Below are 15,427 nucleotides of genomic sequence, written 5' to 3'. Positions count from 1 at the left end.
CCTGCAAGCAATGCCTACTCTTGCTATTTTGACATTGTTTCCTTTCTGACTTCCAAACAAGTAAAATTGTACTTCCTCCCCTAAGTGAAGTTGATTTTTTCACTCTGAAAACAATTTTCACTTAAAAACTGTTTCTATCTACACAGAACGAAATGAAAAGTCTTGCACCAGTCTAATACACTACTGGCCATTAAAATTGCTACACCAAGAAGAAATGCAGATGATAAGCGGGTATTCATTGGACAAATATATTATACTAGAACTGACATGTAATTACATTTTCACGCAATTTTGGTGCATAGGTCCTGAGATCAGTACCCAGAGCAACCACCTTTGGCCGTAATAACGGCCTTATTACGCCTGGGCATTGAGTCAAACAAAGCTTGGATGGCGTGTACAGGTACAGCTGCCCATGCAGCTTCAACACGATACCACAGTTCATCAAGAGTATTGACTAGCGTATTGCGACGAGCCAGTTGCTCGGCCACCATTGACCAGACGATTTCAATTGGTGAGTGATCTGGAGAATGTGCTGGCCAGGGCAGCAGTCGAACATTTTCTGTATCCATAAAGGCCCGTACAGGACCTCCAACATGCGGTCGAGCATTATCCTGCTGAAATGTAGGGTTTCGTCAGGATCGAATGAAGGGTAGAGCCACGGGTCGTAACAATGGCTCTGAGCACTATGGGACTTAACATCTATGGTCATCAGTCCCCTAGAACTTAGAACTACTTAAACCTAACTAACCTAAGGACATCACGCAACACCCATTCAGGGTCGTAACACATCTGAAATGTAACGTCCACTGTTCAAAGTGCCGTCAACGCGAACAAGAGGTGACCGAGACGTGTAACCAATGGCACCCCATACCCTCACGCCAGGTGATACGCCAGTATGGCTATGACGAATACACGCTTCCAATGTGCGTTCACTACGATGTCGCCAAACACAGATGCGACCATCATGATGCTGTAAACAGAACCTGGATTCATCCGAAAAAAATGACGTTTTGCCATTCGTGCACCCAGGTTCGTCGTTGAGTACTCCATCGCAGGCTCTCCTGTCTGTGATGCAGCGTCAAGGGTAACCGCAGCCATGGTCTCCGAGTTGATAGTCCATGCTGCTGCAAACGTCTTCGAACTGTTCGTGCAGATGGTTTTTGTCTTGCAAACGTCCCCATCTGTTGATTCAGGGATCGAGACTTGGCTGCACGATACGTTACAGCCATGCGGATAAGATGCCTGTCATCTCGACTGCTAGTGATACAGGCCGTTGGGATGAAGCACGGCGTTCGGTATTACCCTCCTGAACCCACCGATTCCATATTCTGCTAATAGTCATTGAATATCGACCAACGCGAGCAGCAATGTCGCGATACGATAAACCGCAATCGCGATAGGCTACAATCCGACCTTTATCAAAATCGGAAACGTGATGGTACCCATTTCTCCTCCTTACACGAGGCATCACAGCAACGTTTCACCAGGCAACGCCGGTCAACTGCTGTTTGTGTATGAGAAATCGGTTAGAAACTTTCCTCATGTCAGCACTTTGTAGGTGTCGCCACCGGCGCCAACCTTGTGCGAATGCTCTGAAAAGCTAATCATTTGCATATCACAGCATCTTCTTCCTGTCGCTTACATTTCGCGTCTGTAGCATGTCATCTTCGTGCTGCAGCAATTTTAATAGCGAGTAGTGTACTTAACAAATTCCGTGGGTATGTTCATAGCATAACAGATACTAAATAACAAAGCTTTCATTCCATTGGAATTGATGTCCATCATCAAAATTTGAATGAGGCTGGACTGCTGGAATTGCTGAATGCCATACGAAATATTTTGCTGCAGTTCTATAAGACTATGAGGGTTGTTGCAAATAAACGCTAGACATGAGGGCTCCCCACGCAATGTAATCGCACACTACATATCAGGTGACCTGGGGGCCAGGTAGGGGCACCGACCACACTGACATCTACTAACAACTCTGTGTGGCGAGAAGATTTTGTAAACGGTCTCCAAGGTCGGCCGGCTGTAGGGGCAGTTGCTCCATCTTGTTGAAAGTAGTTGTAGGTCTTTTCCTCTTCCGTCAGTGCTGCCACTCGTCCGGGACACTTTTATTTGCCTCACCCTGTCTAACTGTACATAGGAGCTCACAAAAAAATTTTCCCCAATCATACCTCCATTCTAAACATTATACAAATAATATACTTGCAATAGATTTATTTAACTGTGTAGCTTACCCACAACTGCAGTAATTAATCAGAATCTTGAAATGCTATATATCGGCTTAACTTATAATTTATGTAATCATGACTTCTATCTTCTTATTTAAACTATCAACATGATTGAGACAAACCTAGCGCTCTACTTTTACAGCTGGCCAAAGATCTTATTATACGGGTTCTACGTATGCCAAATTTTTGAGTATCGATATGCTCTGACCAATATTTCGATGACGTCATATTGCACTAAAATTATATAAACCATTAAATGAGTTACAAAAATTCAAATGGCTCTGAGCACTATGGGACTTAACATCTGAGGTCATCAGTTCCCTAGAACTTAGAACTACTTAAACCTAACTAACCTAAGGACATCACACACACCCATGCCAGAGGCAGGATTCGAACCTGCCACCGTAGCCGTCGCGCGGTTCCTATGTAGTCATAACTTCTCATGTGACTATTGTTGTTTCTTTCTAAAGAATGAGTAATTAATGTAACCTCTAAATCCTGTGAGGATTTATCGAATTCTAAACCAGTAGACACCCTGCACATGTTGCTGGTTAGATTATGTCGACTGTCAAGACGCTCTGGAATATTTAGAGAGAGTGATATATGTTATTTGGGTAGTTGAAGCAATAGGTAAGGCATTAGGGTGTTTGCAAGCTTGCTGATTATTTACACCGAAGACAGAAGTGCATGATTAGTTATATGACAATTTATACCAAAATTTAATATTCGACGATATTGATTAATTATTCCCCTTGTGGAATGCAAAGTTAAATACAGCTGTTACATCTATATTCTTTGTATATTCAAATGTTTGTGTATAATTGAAGAAAAATGTTTTATGAAGCACTATGAAGAGTTATTTTATGCGCTTATTATACAGTTGTTTACCTTCGCTACAGATAACTTGTGGGTGGTCAGATTGTGACAGAAATCTATTGTCAAAATAAAAATAATTAGAGATGTGCTCTGAGTGATGCAGATCTTAACTTTTATTAAAGCTGTTCAATACGTTTGTTTTATTCTTAGCTTTTATCAAGTATGGGTTCAACTGTACTCAAGATTTGGCAGATTTATTATTTAACTTTGCAACCCGATGCCCTTTGTTTTGCCGCGGTCGTCAGTTACTAAGCGAAGGATGCCGTGTGCGTCCATGCTGTGAATTGCGTACAAAGTGTACTATCAGCATGACGGTTTTATTTATTACTTCCTTACAACTAAGTCTCTTTGCTACACATTTTGCGGACAATACCCATGTATAGTACTGAAACTACCTGCAAAATTATCTCATTGTAGGACACATAGCACGGGAGATGTGACTTTTATACATGGGAGTTCGATTCTTTAAAGATGGGGTTCCCAAACCTATATATTCTTACGAAATATTTCACCTTGTTTGTTTTGAAGCTTAATCCGAATTTTGAAAATAAGAAAAACTTGAATCTTGCAGTGATAACTAGAATTTTAAAACATAACTAATAAAAAAGAAATCGTAAGAGAATGTGAAATTAACAATTAGTATCGGCGGACTGTCGACAAAAAACGGCATGTTATTGTTTTTCGCGGAGCACTTATTCATTTCTCTCAGAACATCCGTTTCCGCGGAACACGGTTTGGGAAACCCAGAATCAAACAATGAGGGGTCGAGGCTTCCTGGTATTTTTTTGTAGGCGGTGTTGAACAAGTTTGACCTGCTCGTGTAGCGTAACGTAAAGTGCACTAGCTTGCGAGACAGTAAGGTGAGCTATAAGTGAATAGAATCCCCACGGCGGATTGTCGACAGCGGCTGGTGCACCGGCCAGCCTCCTAGCGCTTCTTAGGTGGTTTCCCACACTCGTTTAGACAAATGCTGGCCTGCTCCTCAAATTTCCGCTTCCAAACACTTAAAATACGACCACACACAGAACAAAGCAGCGAAAATGTAGCAAGCGATTAAAGTTTTTCCTTTCATCGTTTTGTGGGAAGTACGGCCGAGGAAAACTTTTGTAAAATTTCGAAATTACGTGCTAAGTTTATTGGAAGCCGCTAAGTGTTCTCGTTCTCTGGTACCGGATGAGTGGGGCTATAAACAAACGGACACTGTCCGAGCAAGCCTTGAAAGCCCAACGATAACGACCGGCCGCCTTGTCATCCTCAGCCCTTAGGCGTTACCGGATGCGGATGGCCATGTAGTCAGCACACCTGCTCTCCCCGGGGGTTTTCAGTTTCCATCTACATCTACATCTGTATGGATACTATGCAAATCACATTTAAGTGCCTGGCAGATCATCGAACCACATTCACAATTCTCTATTATTCCAATCTCGTATAGCGCGCGGAAATAATGAACACCTATATCTTCCCGTACGAGCTCTGATTTCTCTTATTTTATCTTGGTGATCGTTCCTCCCTATGTGAGTCGGTGTCAACAAAATATTTTCGCATTCAGAGGAGAAACTTGGTGATTGGAATTTCATGGGTGTTGTGTGATGTCCTTAGGTTAGTTAGGTTTAAGTAGTTCTAAGTTCTAGGGGACTGATGAGCATGGATGTTAAGTCCCATAGTGCTCAGAGCCATTTTTTGTAGGCAGTCTCCTTAGTAGGTCTGTTACATTTTCTAAGTGTCTTGCCAATAAAACGCAGTCTTTGGTTAGCCTTCCCCGCAACATTTTCTGTGTATACCTTCCAATTTAAGTTGGTCGCAATAGTAATACTTATGCATTTCGTTGAATTTAGGGGTTTTAGATTAGACTGATATATCGTGTAACCGAAGTTTCACGAGTTCCTTTTAGCACTCATGTGGATGACCTGACACTTTCCTTTATTTAAGGTCAACTGCCACTTTTCGCACCATTCCGATATTTCTTCTAAACCGTTTTACAGTTTGTTTTGATCTTCTGATGACTTCATTAGTCGATAAACGACAGCGTCATCTGCAAACAACCGAAGACGGCTGCTGAGGTTGTCTCCCAAATCGTTTATATAGATAAGGAACAGCAAACGGCCTATAACACTACCTTGGGGAACGTCAGAAATCACTTCTGTTTTATTCGATGACTTTCCGTCAATTACTACGAACTGTGACCTCTCTGACAGGAAATCACAGATCCAGTTACATAACTGAGACGATATTCCATAAGCACACAATTTCACTACGAGTCGCTTGTGTGGTACAGCGTCAAAAGCCTTCCGGAAATCCATAAATACGGAATCGATCTGAAATCACTTGTCAATAGCACTCAACACTTCATGTGAATAAAGAGATAATTGCGTTTCAAAGGAATGATGTTTGTTGTGTGTGTCAATGGACAGTTTTCTTCGAGGTAATTCATGATGTTCGAACACAATATGTGTTCCAAAATCCTGCTGCGTATCGACGTTAACGATATGGGCCTGTAATTTAGTGGATTACTCGTACTTCCTTTCTTGAATATTGGTGTGACCTGTGCAACTTTCCAGTCTTTGGGTACGGATCTTTCGTCGCGCGAACAGTTGTATATGATTGTTAAGTATGGAGCTAATGCATCAAATGGTTCAAATGGCTCTGAGCACTATGGGACTTAACTTCTGAGGTCATCAGTCTCCTAGAACTTAGAACTACTTAAACCTAACTAACCTAGGGACATCACATACATCCATGCCCGAGGCTCGATTCGAACCTGCGACCGAAGCGGTCGCGCGGTTCGAGACTGTAGCGCCTAGAACCGCTCGGCCAATCCGGCCGGCACTAATGCATCAGCATACTCCGAAAGGAACCTAACTGGTATACAGTCTGGGCCAGAAGACTTGCTTTTGTTAAGTAATTTAAGTTGCATCATTACTCCGAGTATATTTACTTCTACGTCACTCAATGTTGGTAACTGTTCTCGATTCGAATTATGGAAGATTTACTTCGTCTTCTTTTGTGAAGGCATTTCGTAAGGCTGTACTTAGTAACTCTGCTTTGGCAACACTGTCTTCGATAGTATCTCCATTGCTATCGTGGACAGAAGCCATTGAATGTTTCTTGTCGTTAACATACTTTACATACGACCAGAATCTCTTTGGATTTTCTGCCAGGTTTCGAGACAAAGTTTCGTTATGGAAACTGTTATAGGCACCTCGCATTGAAGTCCGCGCTAAATTTCGAGCTTTCGTAACCAGTGCCGCTACTTCTCAATCAAATAGCTCCATAAGTGGCCTCTACATGTACATCTACATGATTACTCTGCAATTCACATTTAAGTGCTTGGCAGAGGGTTCATCGAACCACAATCATACTATCTCCCTAGCATTCCACTCCCGAACAGCGCGCGGGAAAAACGAACACCTAAACCTTTCTGTTCGAGCTCTGATTTCCCTTATTTTATTTTGATGATCATTCATACCTATGTAGGTTGAGCTCAACAAAATATTTTCGCATTCGGAAGAGAAAGTTGGTGACTGAAATTTCGTAAACAGCACCAAAATTTTCAAATGTGTGTGAAATCTTATCAGACTTACCTGCTAAGGTCATCAGTCGCTAAGCTTACACACTACTTAACCTAAATTATCCTAAGGACAAACACACACACCCATGCCCGAAGGCCGAATGCAATCAGCTTGCCAATAGCACTCGGCAGACCCAGATGGTGACCCATCCAAGTGCTAGCCAAGCCCGACAGCGCTTAACTTTGGCGATCTGACGGGAACCGATGTTACCACCGTGGCAAGGCCGTTGGCAAACGATAAGGCTATAGTCTGGGTAATTTGGGCGCAATGAGTTACACTGCCTCAAGGCATTTGCACAGTTTCCAACTGTAACTTCTTACGCAATGTGTGCTGTTGAGCCGCGCGGGATTAGCCGAGCGGTCTTAGACGCTGCAGTCATGGACTGTGCGGCTGGTCCCGGCGGAGGTTCGAGTGCTCCCTCGGGCATGGGTGTGTGTGTTTGTCCTTGGGATAATTTAGGTTAAGTAGTGTGGAAGCTTAGGGACTGATGACCTTAGCAGTTAAGTCCCATCAGATTTAACACTTATTTGAACATTTTGGTGCTGTTGAACCTTTAACATAAGGTTACATCCCTCAATGAGTAGATCATGACAGAATTTGGAATTTTTAAATGCGGTCACGAACTGTAAGAAATACTGAGAAACAAATTTTTTGTTGCCCCTCGGAGCAGGTAATAGTCAACCTGCGACTGGGGCCGTGCCCTGGGGTAGCCGTTTACTAATGTAGATCTTTGATAAAATAAAGATTAATAATGTAGATCTTTGATAAAATAAAGAAGGGACAAAACCGTGAAATTCGCAACTGTCGCCGGCCGGGGTGGCCGAGCGGTTCGAGGCGCAAGACCGCCACGGTCGCAGGTTCGAATCCTGCCTCGAGCATGGATGTGTGTGATGTCCTTAGGTTAGTTAGTTAGGTTTAAGTAGTTCTAAGTTCTAGGGGACTGATGACCTCAGAAGTTAAGTCCCATAGTGCTCAGAGCCATTTGAACCAATGATCCGCTACTGTCATCTGGGCGAATGAGGCGAGACGAGGTTAGCTTCCGATTGCGGCATAGGCCGTCACCGAGGAACCGCGAACCGCAGTTATGAAGCGCAACCAATGAGGGCAGGCAGGCAGGCAGGCGGCGCGTCCCCCACTGTGCTGCGGCTACCCCGCGGCGCCACGAGCTGGCCGTGTGTCGGCCCGTGCTCCTGTGTGGCTGTGCGGCTGGCGGGCTGCCAGCAGTAGCGGCGCAGAGCTCGACCGCGCCACTCCACGCAGCACCGGGCCGGCAGCGGCGCGCCTCTGCGCGGGATGCCGCCGCCTCAGCCGCAGCGGCGCCCAGGTCTGACAACACACCGCACACGGGCTTCTGCTACTCGCTCGTCCCTGCATGGCCACGCCGTAGTTGTCGCACGCGCGTAGCAGCTACTATAGAGACGCCTCTCATCAGTCTCTCCCAGAGGACTACAGAATTCGATAAACTGTTGTAAAATGTTCCTTCTCACTGCCGTAATTCCTTGTAGAAATGCAATATCTCATCCTATTTGCGGAGATCTTCCAAGAGGGTTTGTCGCTTCATTTTTTTTTTTTCAGTCATCACTCTTCTGACTGTTTTGATGTATCATCCTCTTCGCCGGCCGTTGTGGCTGAGCGGTTCTAGGCGCTTCAGACTGGAACCGCGCGACCGCTACGGTCGCAGTTGCGGATCCTGCCTCGGACATGGATGTGTGTGATGTCCTTAGGTTAGCTAGGTTTAAGTAGTTCTAAGTTCTATGGGACTGATGACCTCAGATGTTAAGTCCCATACTGCTCAGAGCCATTTTACCATCCTCTTCATCTCAGAGTAGCACCTGCAACCTACGTCCTCAGTTATTCGCTGGATGTATTTCAATCTCTGTCTTTCTCTACAGTTTTTACCCTCTGCTGGTCCCTCTGTCGTAACATCCTGTTCCTTCTTCTTGTCAGTGTTTTCCATACATACCTTTCCTCGCCGGTTCACACATGGCTCTGAGCACTATGGGACTCAACTTCTGAGGTCATCAGTCCCCTAGAACTTAGAACTACTTAAACCTAACTAACCTAAGGACATCACACACATCCATGCCCGAGGCAGGATTCGAACCTGCGACCGCAGCGGTCGCGCGGTTCCATACTGTAGCACCTAGAACCGCTCGGCCACTCCCGCCGGCTTTCCTAGCCGGTTCTGTCGAGAATATCCTCATTGCTTACCTCATCAATCCACCTAATTTCCAACATTCTTGTGTAGAACCACATTCTCTCCTGTTCCGGTTTTTCCACAGTCCATATTTCACTACCACACAATGCTGTGGTCCAAACATACATTGTTACAAATTTCTACCTCAAATTAAGGCCTATGCTTGATACCAGCAGAAGTGTGTTGGCCAGGAATGTCCTCTTTGCCACAGCTATTCTGCTTTTTATGTCCTCCTTGCTCCGTTCGTCATGTGTTATTTTGCTGCCTAGGCAGAAGAATTTCTTAAATTCATCTACGTCATGATCACCAAACTGATTTTAGGTTTCTTCCAGTTCTCATTTCTGCCTCTTCTCGTTACATTCATCTCTCTTCGATTTACTCTCACTACATATTTGTACACATTACACTGATCAGCAGATCATGTAATTGTTCTTCACTTTCACTCAGGGTCACAATGTCGGCACCGAACCGTATCATTGACATCCTTTCACCCTGAATTTTAATCTCATTCCTGAACCACACTATTATTTCCGTCATGCTTCTTCGAATAAAACGTTGAACAGTAGGGTGGAAAGACTACATCCGTGCCTTACATCCATTTTAATGACAGAACTTACTTCTTGGTCTTCCAACACTATTGTTCCCTCTTGGCTCTTGTACATATTGTATACTTCTTGTTTTCCCTATAGCTTACCCCCATTTCAAACATCTTGCGCCATTGTACGTTGTCGAACCCTTTTACTAGGTCGAAAAATACTTTGAATGTGCACTGAATTTTCTTTCCTCCCATTATCGACCGCCACGTCAGAATTGCCTCTCAGGTGCCAACTGTAACGTCAGAATTGACGCTCTGGCGCCTAAAACATGCGCAATTTTATTTTTTCGCCTCTATGAAAGCCCTAATCAATCGATTCAGCAGCGAGCAAAGTTGTGAATCCGACGTCCACATGATTTACAACCTCCCATCAGGATGTCCTCCGAAGATGTGCACGAAACTTTGGGATTCCCCAAGAAATTCATTCGACGACGGCACAATAGCCCGGAATATTTTCATACGTGTGCATGTACGTGAGAACGCTGGAGATTTTGTGGTAAACACGTTCATATTCTGTATGCCAGTGTGGCAGCTCACGTGTCGAGCGAGGCGCTGCTCTGTTTGTAATGAGGCGACGCCCTGTGGGGCTGTGCGGGACACAGCAGCAGCACGCCCACACCGGTTAGCGTTTATCCCACGTGTGCTGCTCCTGCTGTACTGTCGCTGTCCCGCTGGCTCAGAATGTTGTCAGAGACGACTGACACAAAAATGTCGGTGATGCTGTGCAAAATCAACTATTGAGTGAGACGAGCCTCTGCACTCAACTTAGTTTAAATAACCAGTGAAATCACGGCCCGCCCATGTCGACACTTAACACCAAGAGATAATTCACCACTGGTGAGTCCATATATCCGCCCAAATTAAACTGTTACTCATCAAAATAAAATAAAAAATGCAATTGGAAGCCTGAATATACTACAGTTGTTGGCACTTAAATAGAAGTTACATGAGATAAAAAAGGCATTGTTTTCTATTATTTCGATATAAGTTACACAAAACAAAAAAGCGCTTTGTTTCCTATTATTCTTGTGGAGTGCTGTTGACACACGCAATCCCACCTCGGGTGTTTCGTGTTTTAAGGTTTCCATACCTCAATCTTTAAAAACGGAACCTTTGTAGCATCACTTCATTGTCCGTCTGTCTGTCTGTCAATCTCGCTGCTAAAATCCCTTTTTCTGGGGAACAATTAGACTTATCAAGTTGAAGTTTATATCACTCACTAAGGTCTGCGGTCCTTTGGTGGTATAAAACATTGAAGCTTCGAAATCAATACAATCAAGAAATACTGCTCTTTATGTCACATGTTTTGATATTCGCTAACCCGCTCATCGAAACCTATAGGGAACTACCCGTTGAACTAGAATCATGAAATCTAACAAGAAGAAAGGTGTCAGAGTACAATCAAAGGAAAAAAAATTGCAGAATTGCTAATTTTTTATTACATTACACGAAAAAACTTTTTTGTCATTTGCTATAAGACTGTCTGTCCCTCCACCTGTTAAGATCCCTTATTCTCAGAAACGGATAGACGTATCAGTTTGAAAGTTACGTCACTTACTTACGTCTACAGCCCCCTGGTGGTGAAAAAAAGTTAAATATGTCAATGTAATCAAAAGATACGTCCATTTCCTCACATATTTTGACACTCGATAACTCACTCATTAAAATATATAGGATACTTCCCTTTGACCTAGAATCACGAAATTTGGCAAGAAGCAAGGTTTCACAATACAAGTAAAGGATAGAAATCAGAAAATTATTAATTTTTAATTAAAGCAGTATTTCTTTTTTCATTTCATACCCTATTTCAAATTTAATTTAAAAGATTCTCGAAAGTCTTGGAATCCCTGGCATCGATATCTTGAGAGTATCAGTGTCTATAACTGACAAATATCGTCACTGTTCTCGATTCCCGAAATGGCTGAGCTCTCATATTCATACTTATGTTTGTACGGAACCCTCAGTGCGCCAGAGCTATTTACATGTCGCCATTTTTTTCCCAACGAGATAAATTCTTTACCTCCTTTTCAAACTTTGTATACAATTTTTTCCGAGGGTCTGGCCTTTCTTGTGCAATCTTTCGATAACTCCGTTTTCTTGTAGTGGAGCTTGTCTAGCACGAATTTCACTTTAATTCGTGTTAAACAGTGATCTAAATCTATGGTTTCGTCTTGTATTTCTTTCTGTTGAAATGGGAAGATGGCGCCATGACCGATCTGGTGCTCACCGATTTCTTGTATGGGAGATTGCTCGTCTTCCGTTGTCGGAGATGATCTCAAGCAAGTTGACATAATTCTTATGTTGTTTTATTGATACATTTCGATAAATCACTGCCTTTGTCTAATGAATGTTAGCTATGGACATGGATGGCCATGGACTGGATTCTTCGTTCTTCCTCTTTGCCAGTTCGTGCGTTTAAGTCTCTGTAAAATTGTAACTTATTCTAGGGGTATGTTGCCCCAGAATTTTCATGTTTAGTCCGGAATTTTTCAGTCATTTTATGTTGTCAACATTGAGAAGCGTATCGGTATTAATCAGTCAGTGTGTACGGTTTGTTAGCACATTGAATACGCTTAGTACTGAAATAGCAGTTTGTGGGTGAGAATTTCTCTAACAGAATTTACTGCATTTTTGTGCACAATAAAGGCCATGCCGACATATGGAGCACCATTGTCGATTCATTTATCGGCTATCGTCTTGAAATTACCTTGTATTGTATTGTATTGTATTGTATGTTAACCGGAGGCCTAGAAACGACGGAGAGGCTCCGTCCCCGCCGCAGCCGCAGTAGTCCACAACCACACGACGACTACCGCAGTCAACTTCACCCCTCCGCCGCCCCACACCGAACCCAGGGTTATTGTTCGGTTCGGCCCCCGGGTGACCCCCCCCCCCTCCCCCCGGGAACGTATCACACCGGACGAGTATAGCTCCTGTGTTTGCGTGGTAGAGTAATGGTGGTGTAATCGTACGTGGAGAACTTGTTTGCGCAGCAATCGCCGACGTAGTGTAGCTGAGGCGGAATAAGGCGAACCAGCCCGCATCCGCCGAGGCAGATGGAAAACCGCCTAAAAACCATCCACAGACTGGCTGGCTCACCGGACCTCGACTAAAGTCCGCCGGGCGGATTCGTGCCGCCGACCAGGCGCTCCTTGCGTTAGACCGCACGGCCAACCGGGCGAGCTGAAATTACTTTAGTTTCCGTAGTCTATCGCCTGGCTCATCCAGAAATCCATTGCCGATACATGAGGAGGCGTCAGATGCGAGGTTTCCAACTTCACGTGATATACATACAATTTTTAATGTAGTTCTTTAAAATACTTTGCCGATTTTTTCACTGCCCACGTTTCAATTTCGCATATTTTTGGACTTCAGACAGACAGTACTGAATTTTTCTTCCTCAATTCTAGAGCATGATTGAAGCCCACTAGTATAATATTTGTTAGAGAAGTTTTGTTCTTTTCTAATAGTCAGCTATTTAAGTCTGCAAGCCGGCCGCTGTGGTCGAGCGGTCCTAGGTGCTTCAGTCCGGAACCACGCGGCCGGTACGGTCGCAGGTTCGAATCCAGTCTCGGGCATGGATGTGTGTGATGTCCTTAGGTTTAGTAGCTCTTAGTCTAGGGGACTGATGATCTCAGATGTTAAGTCCCTTAGTGCTTAGAGCCATTGAACCATTTTAAGTCTGCATTTTTTTATGAATGAAAAGGCAGAGCGTGAATGCTCTGCTGCATAATACTCTCAGAAGACGTGTTCCTTCACAGATCTTCCACAAATCGTGGACGAATGAATCCATAAGTATCTTCCTTACAACGCCCCATGCTGATAGAGTAAGCTCTTTCCATTTCCGCTTCACGAACGTATGTCCACTGAAAGTTTTCATTCTAGTCCGTTTGTTCTTGATGCCTCCTATCTTTGCTTTAACGATTCCTGATCCAAATTATGTAGTAATAAGCCTGATTATTCCAAGAAATAGTTCTAAATTTTCCTCCTTTCAGCCTGAGGGTAATGTCCTCTCCAACCTTAACATAAATAGCTCTTACGTTCGTAATTTTATTTATGTTTGAAACTATCCCTCCATTTCGATTGTTGTTGTTGTTGTGGTCTTCAGTCCTGAGACTGGTTTGATGCAGCTCTCCATGCTACTCTATCCTGTGCAAGCTTCTTCATCTCCCAGTACCTACTGCAACCTACATCCTTCTAAATCTGCTTAGTGTATTCATCTCTTGGTCTCCCCCTACGATTTTTACCCTCCACGATGCCCTCCAATACTAAATTGGTGATCCCTTGATGCCTCAGAACATGTCCTACCAACCGATCCCTTCTTCTGGTCAAGTTGTGCCACAAACTCCTCTTCTCCCCAATCCTATTCAGTACCTCCTCATTAGTTATGTGATCTACCCATCTAATCTTCAGCATTCTTCCGGAGCACCACATTTCGGAAGCTTCTATTCTCTTCTTGTCCAAAGTATTTACCGTCCATGTTTCACTTCCATACATGGCTACACTCCATACAAATACTTTCAGAAATGACTTCCTGACACTTAAATCTATACTCGATGTTAACAAATTTCTCTTCTTCAGAAACGCTTTCCTTGCCATTGCCAGTCTACATTTTATATCCTCTCTACTTCGACCATCATCGGTTATTTTGCTCCCCAAATAGCAAAACTGCTTTACTACTTTAAGTGTCTCATTTCCTAATCTAATACCCTCAACATCACCCGACTTAATTCGACTACATTCCATTATTCTCGTTTTGCTTTTGTTGACGTTCGTCTTATATCCTCCCTTCAAGACACCATCCATTCCGTTCACTGCTCTTCCAATTCCTTTGCTGTCTCTGACAGAATTACAATGTCATCGGCGAACCTCAAAGTTTTTATTTCTTCCCCATGGATTTTAATACCTACTCCGAATTTTTCTTTTGTTTCCTTTACTGCTTGCTCAATATACAGATTGAATAACATCGGGGAGAGGCTACAACCCTGTCTTACTCCCTTCCCAACCGCTGCTTCCCTTTCATGTCCCTCGACTCTTATAACTGCCATCTGGTTTCTGTACAAATTGTAAATAGCCTTTCGCTCCCTGTATTTTACCCCTGCCACCTTTAGAATTTGAAAGAGAGTATTCCATTCAACATTGTCAAAAGCTTTCTCTAAGTCTACAAATGCTGGAAACGTAGGTTTGCCTTTCCTTAATCTTTCTTCTAAGGTAAGTCGTAAGGTCAGTATTGCCTCACGTGTTCCAGTATTTCTACGGAATTCAAACTGATCTTCCCCGAGGCCGGCTTCTACTAGTTTTTCCATTCGTCTGTAAAGAATTCGTGTTAGTATTTTGCAGCTGTGGCTTATTAAACTGATTGTCCGGTAATTTTCACATCTGTCAACACCTGCTTTCTTTGGGATTGGAATTATTATATTCTTCTTGAAGTCTGAGGGTATTTCACCTGTTTCATACATCTTGCTCACCAGATGGTAGAGTTTTGTCAGGACTGGCTCTCCCAAGGCTGTCAGTAGTTCCAATGGAATGTTGTCTACTCCGGGGGCCTTGTTTCGACTCAGGTCTTTCAGTGCTCTGTCAAACTCTTCACGCAGTATCGTATCTCACATTTCATCTTCATCTACATCCTCTTCCATTTCCATAATATTGTCCTCAAGTACATCGCCCTTGTATAGACCCTCTATATACTCCTTCCACCTTTCTGCTTTCCCTTCTTTGCTTGGAACTGAGTTTCCATCTGAGCCCTTGATTTTCATACAAGTGGTTCTCTTATCTCCAAAGGTCTCTTTAATTTTCCTGTAGGCAGTATCTATCTTACCCCTAGTGAGAAAAGCCTCTACATCCTTACATTTGTCCTCTAGCCATCCCTGCTTAGCCATTTTGCACTTCCTGTCGATCTCATTTTTGAGACGTTTCTATTCCTTTTTGCCTGCTTCATTTACTGCATTTTTATATT

The 15,427-nt window shown here is 43.5% G+C and overlaps 1 protein-coding gene and 1 pseudogene across 1 annotated transcript in view; one reads left to right on the top strand and one right to left on the bottom strand.

The window, feature by feature from the left end:
* Window positions 1–15,427, top strand: part of LOC126236976 (aquaporin-11) — a 234,642-nt gene that overhangs the window by 30,170 nt on the left and 189,045 nt on the right. The gene's annotated exons all lie outside the window — the stretch shown is intronic.
* LOC126238624 (5S ribosomal RNA) lies at window positions 6,792–6,910 on the bottom strand (annotated as a pseudogene).

Source organism: Schistocerca nitens, chromosome 2 (assembly GCF_023898315.1).
Source record: "Schistocerca nitens isolate TAMUIC-IGC-003100 chromosome 2, iqSchNite1.1, whole genome shotgun sequence".
In the NCBI taxonomy this organism is placed as follows: Eukaryota; Metazoa; Arthropoda; class Insecta; order Orthoptera; family Acrididae; genus Schistocerca; species Schistocerca nitens.
This window is presented reverse-complemented; position numbering and strand designations above follow the sequence as displayed.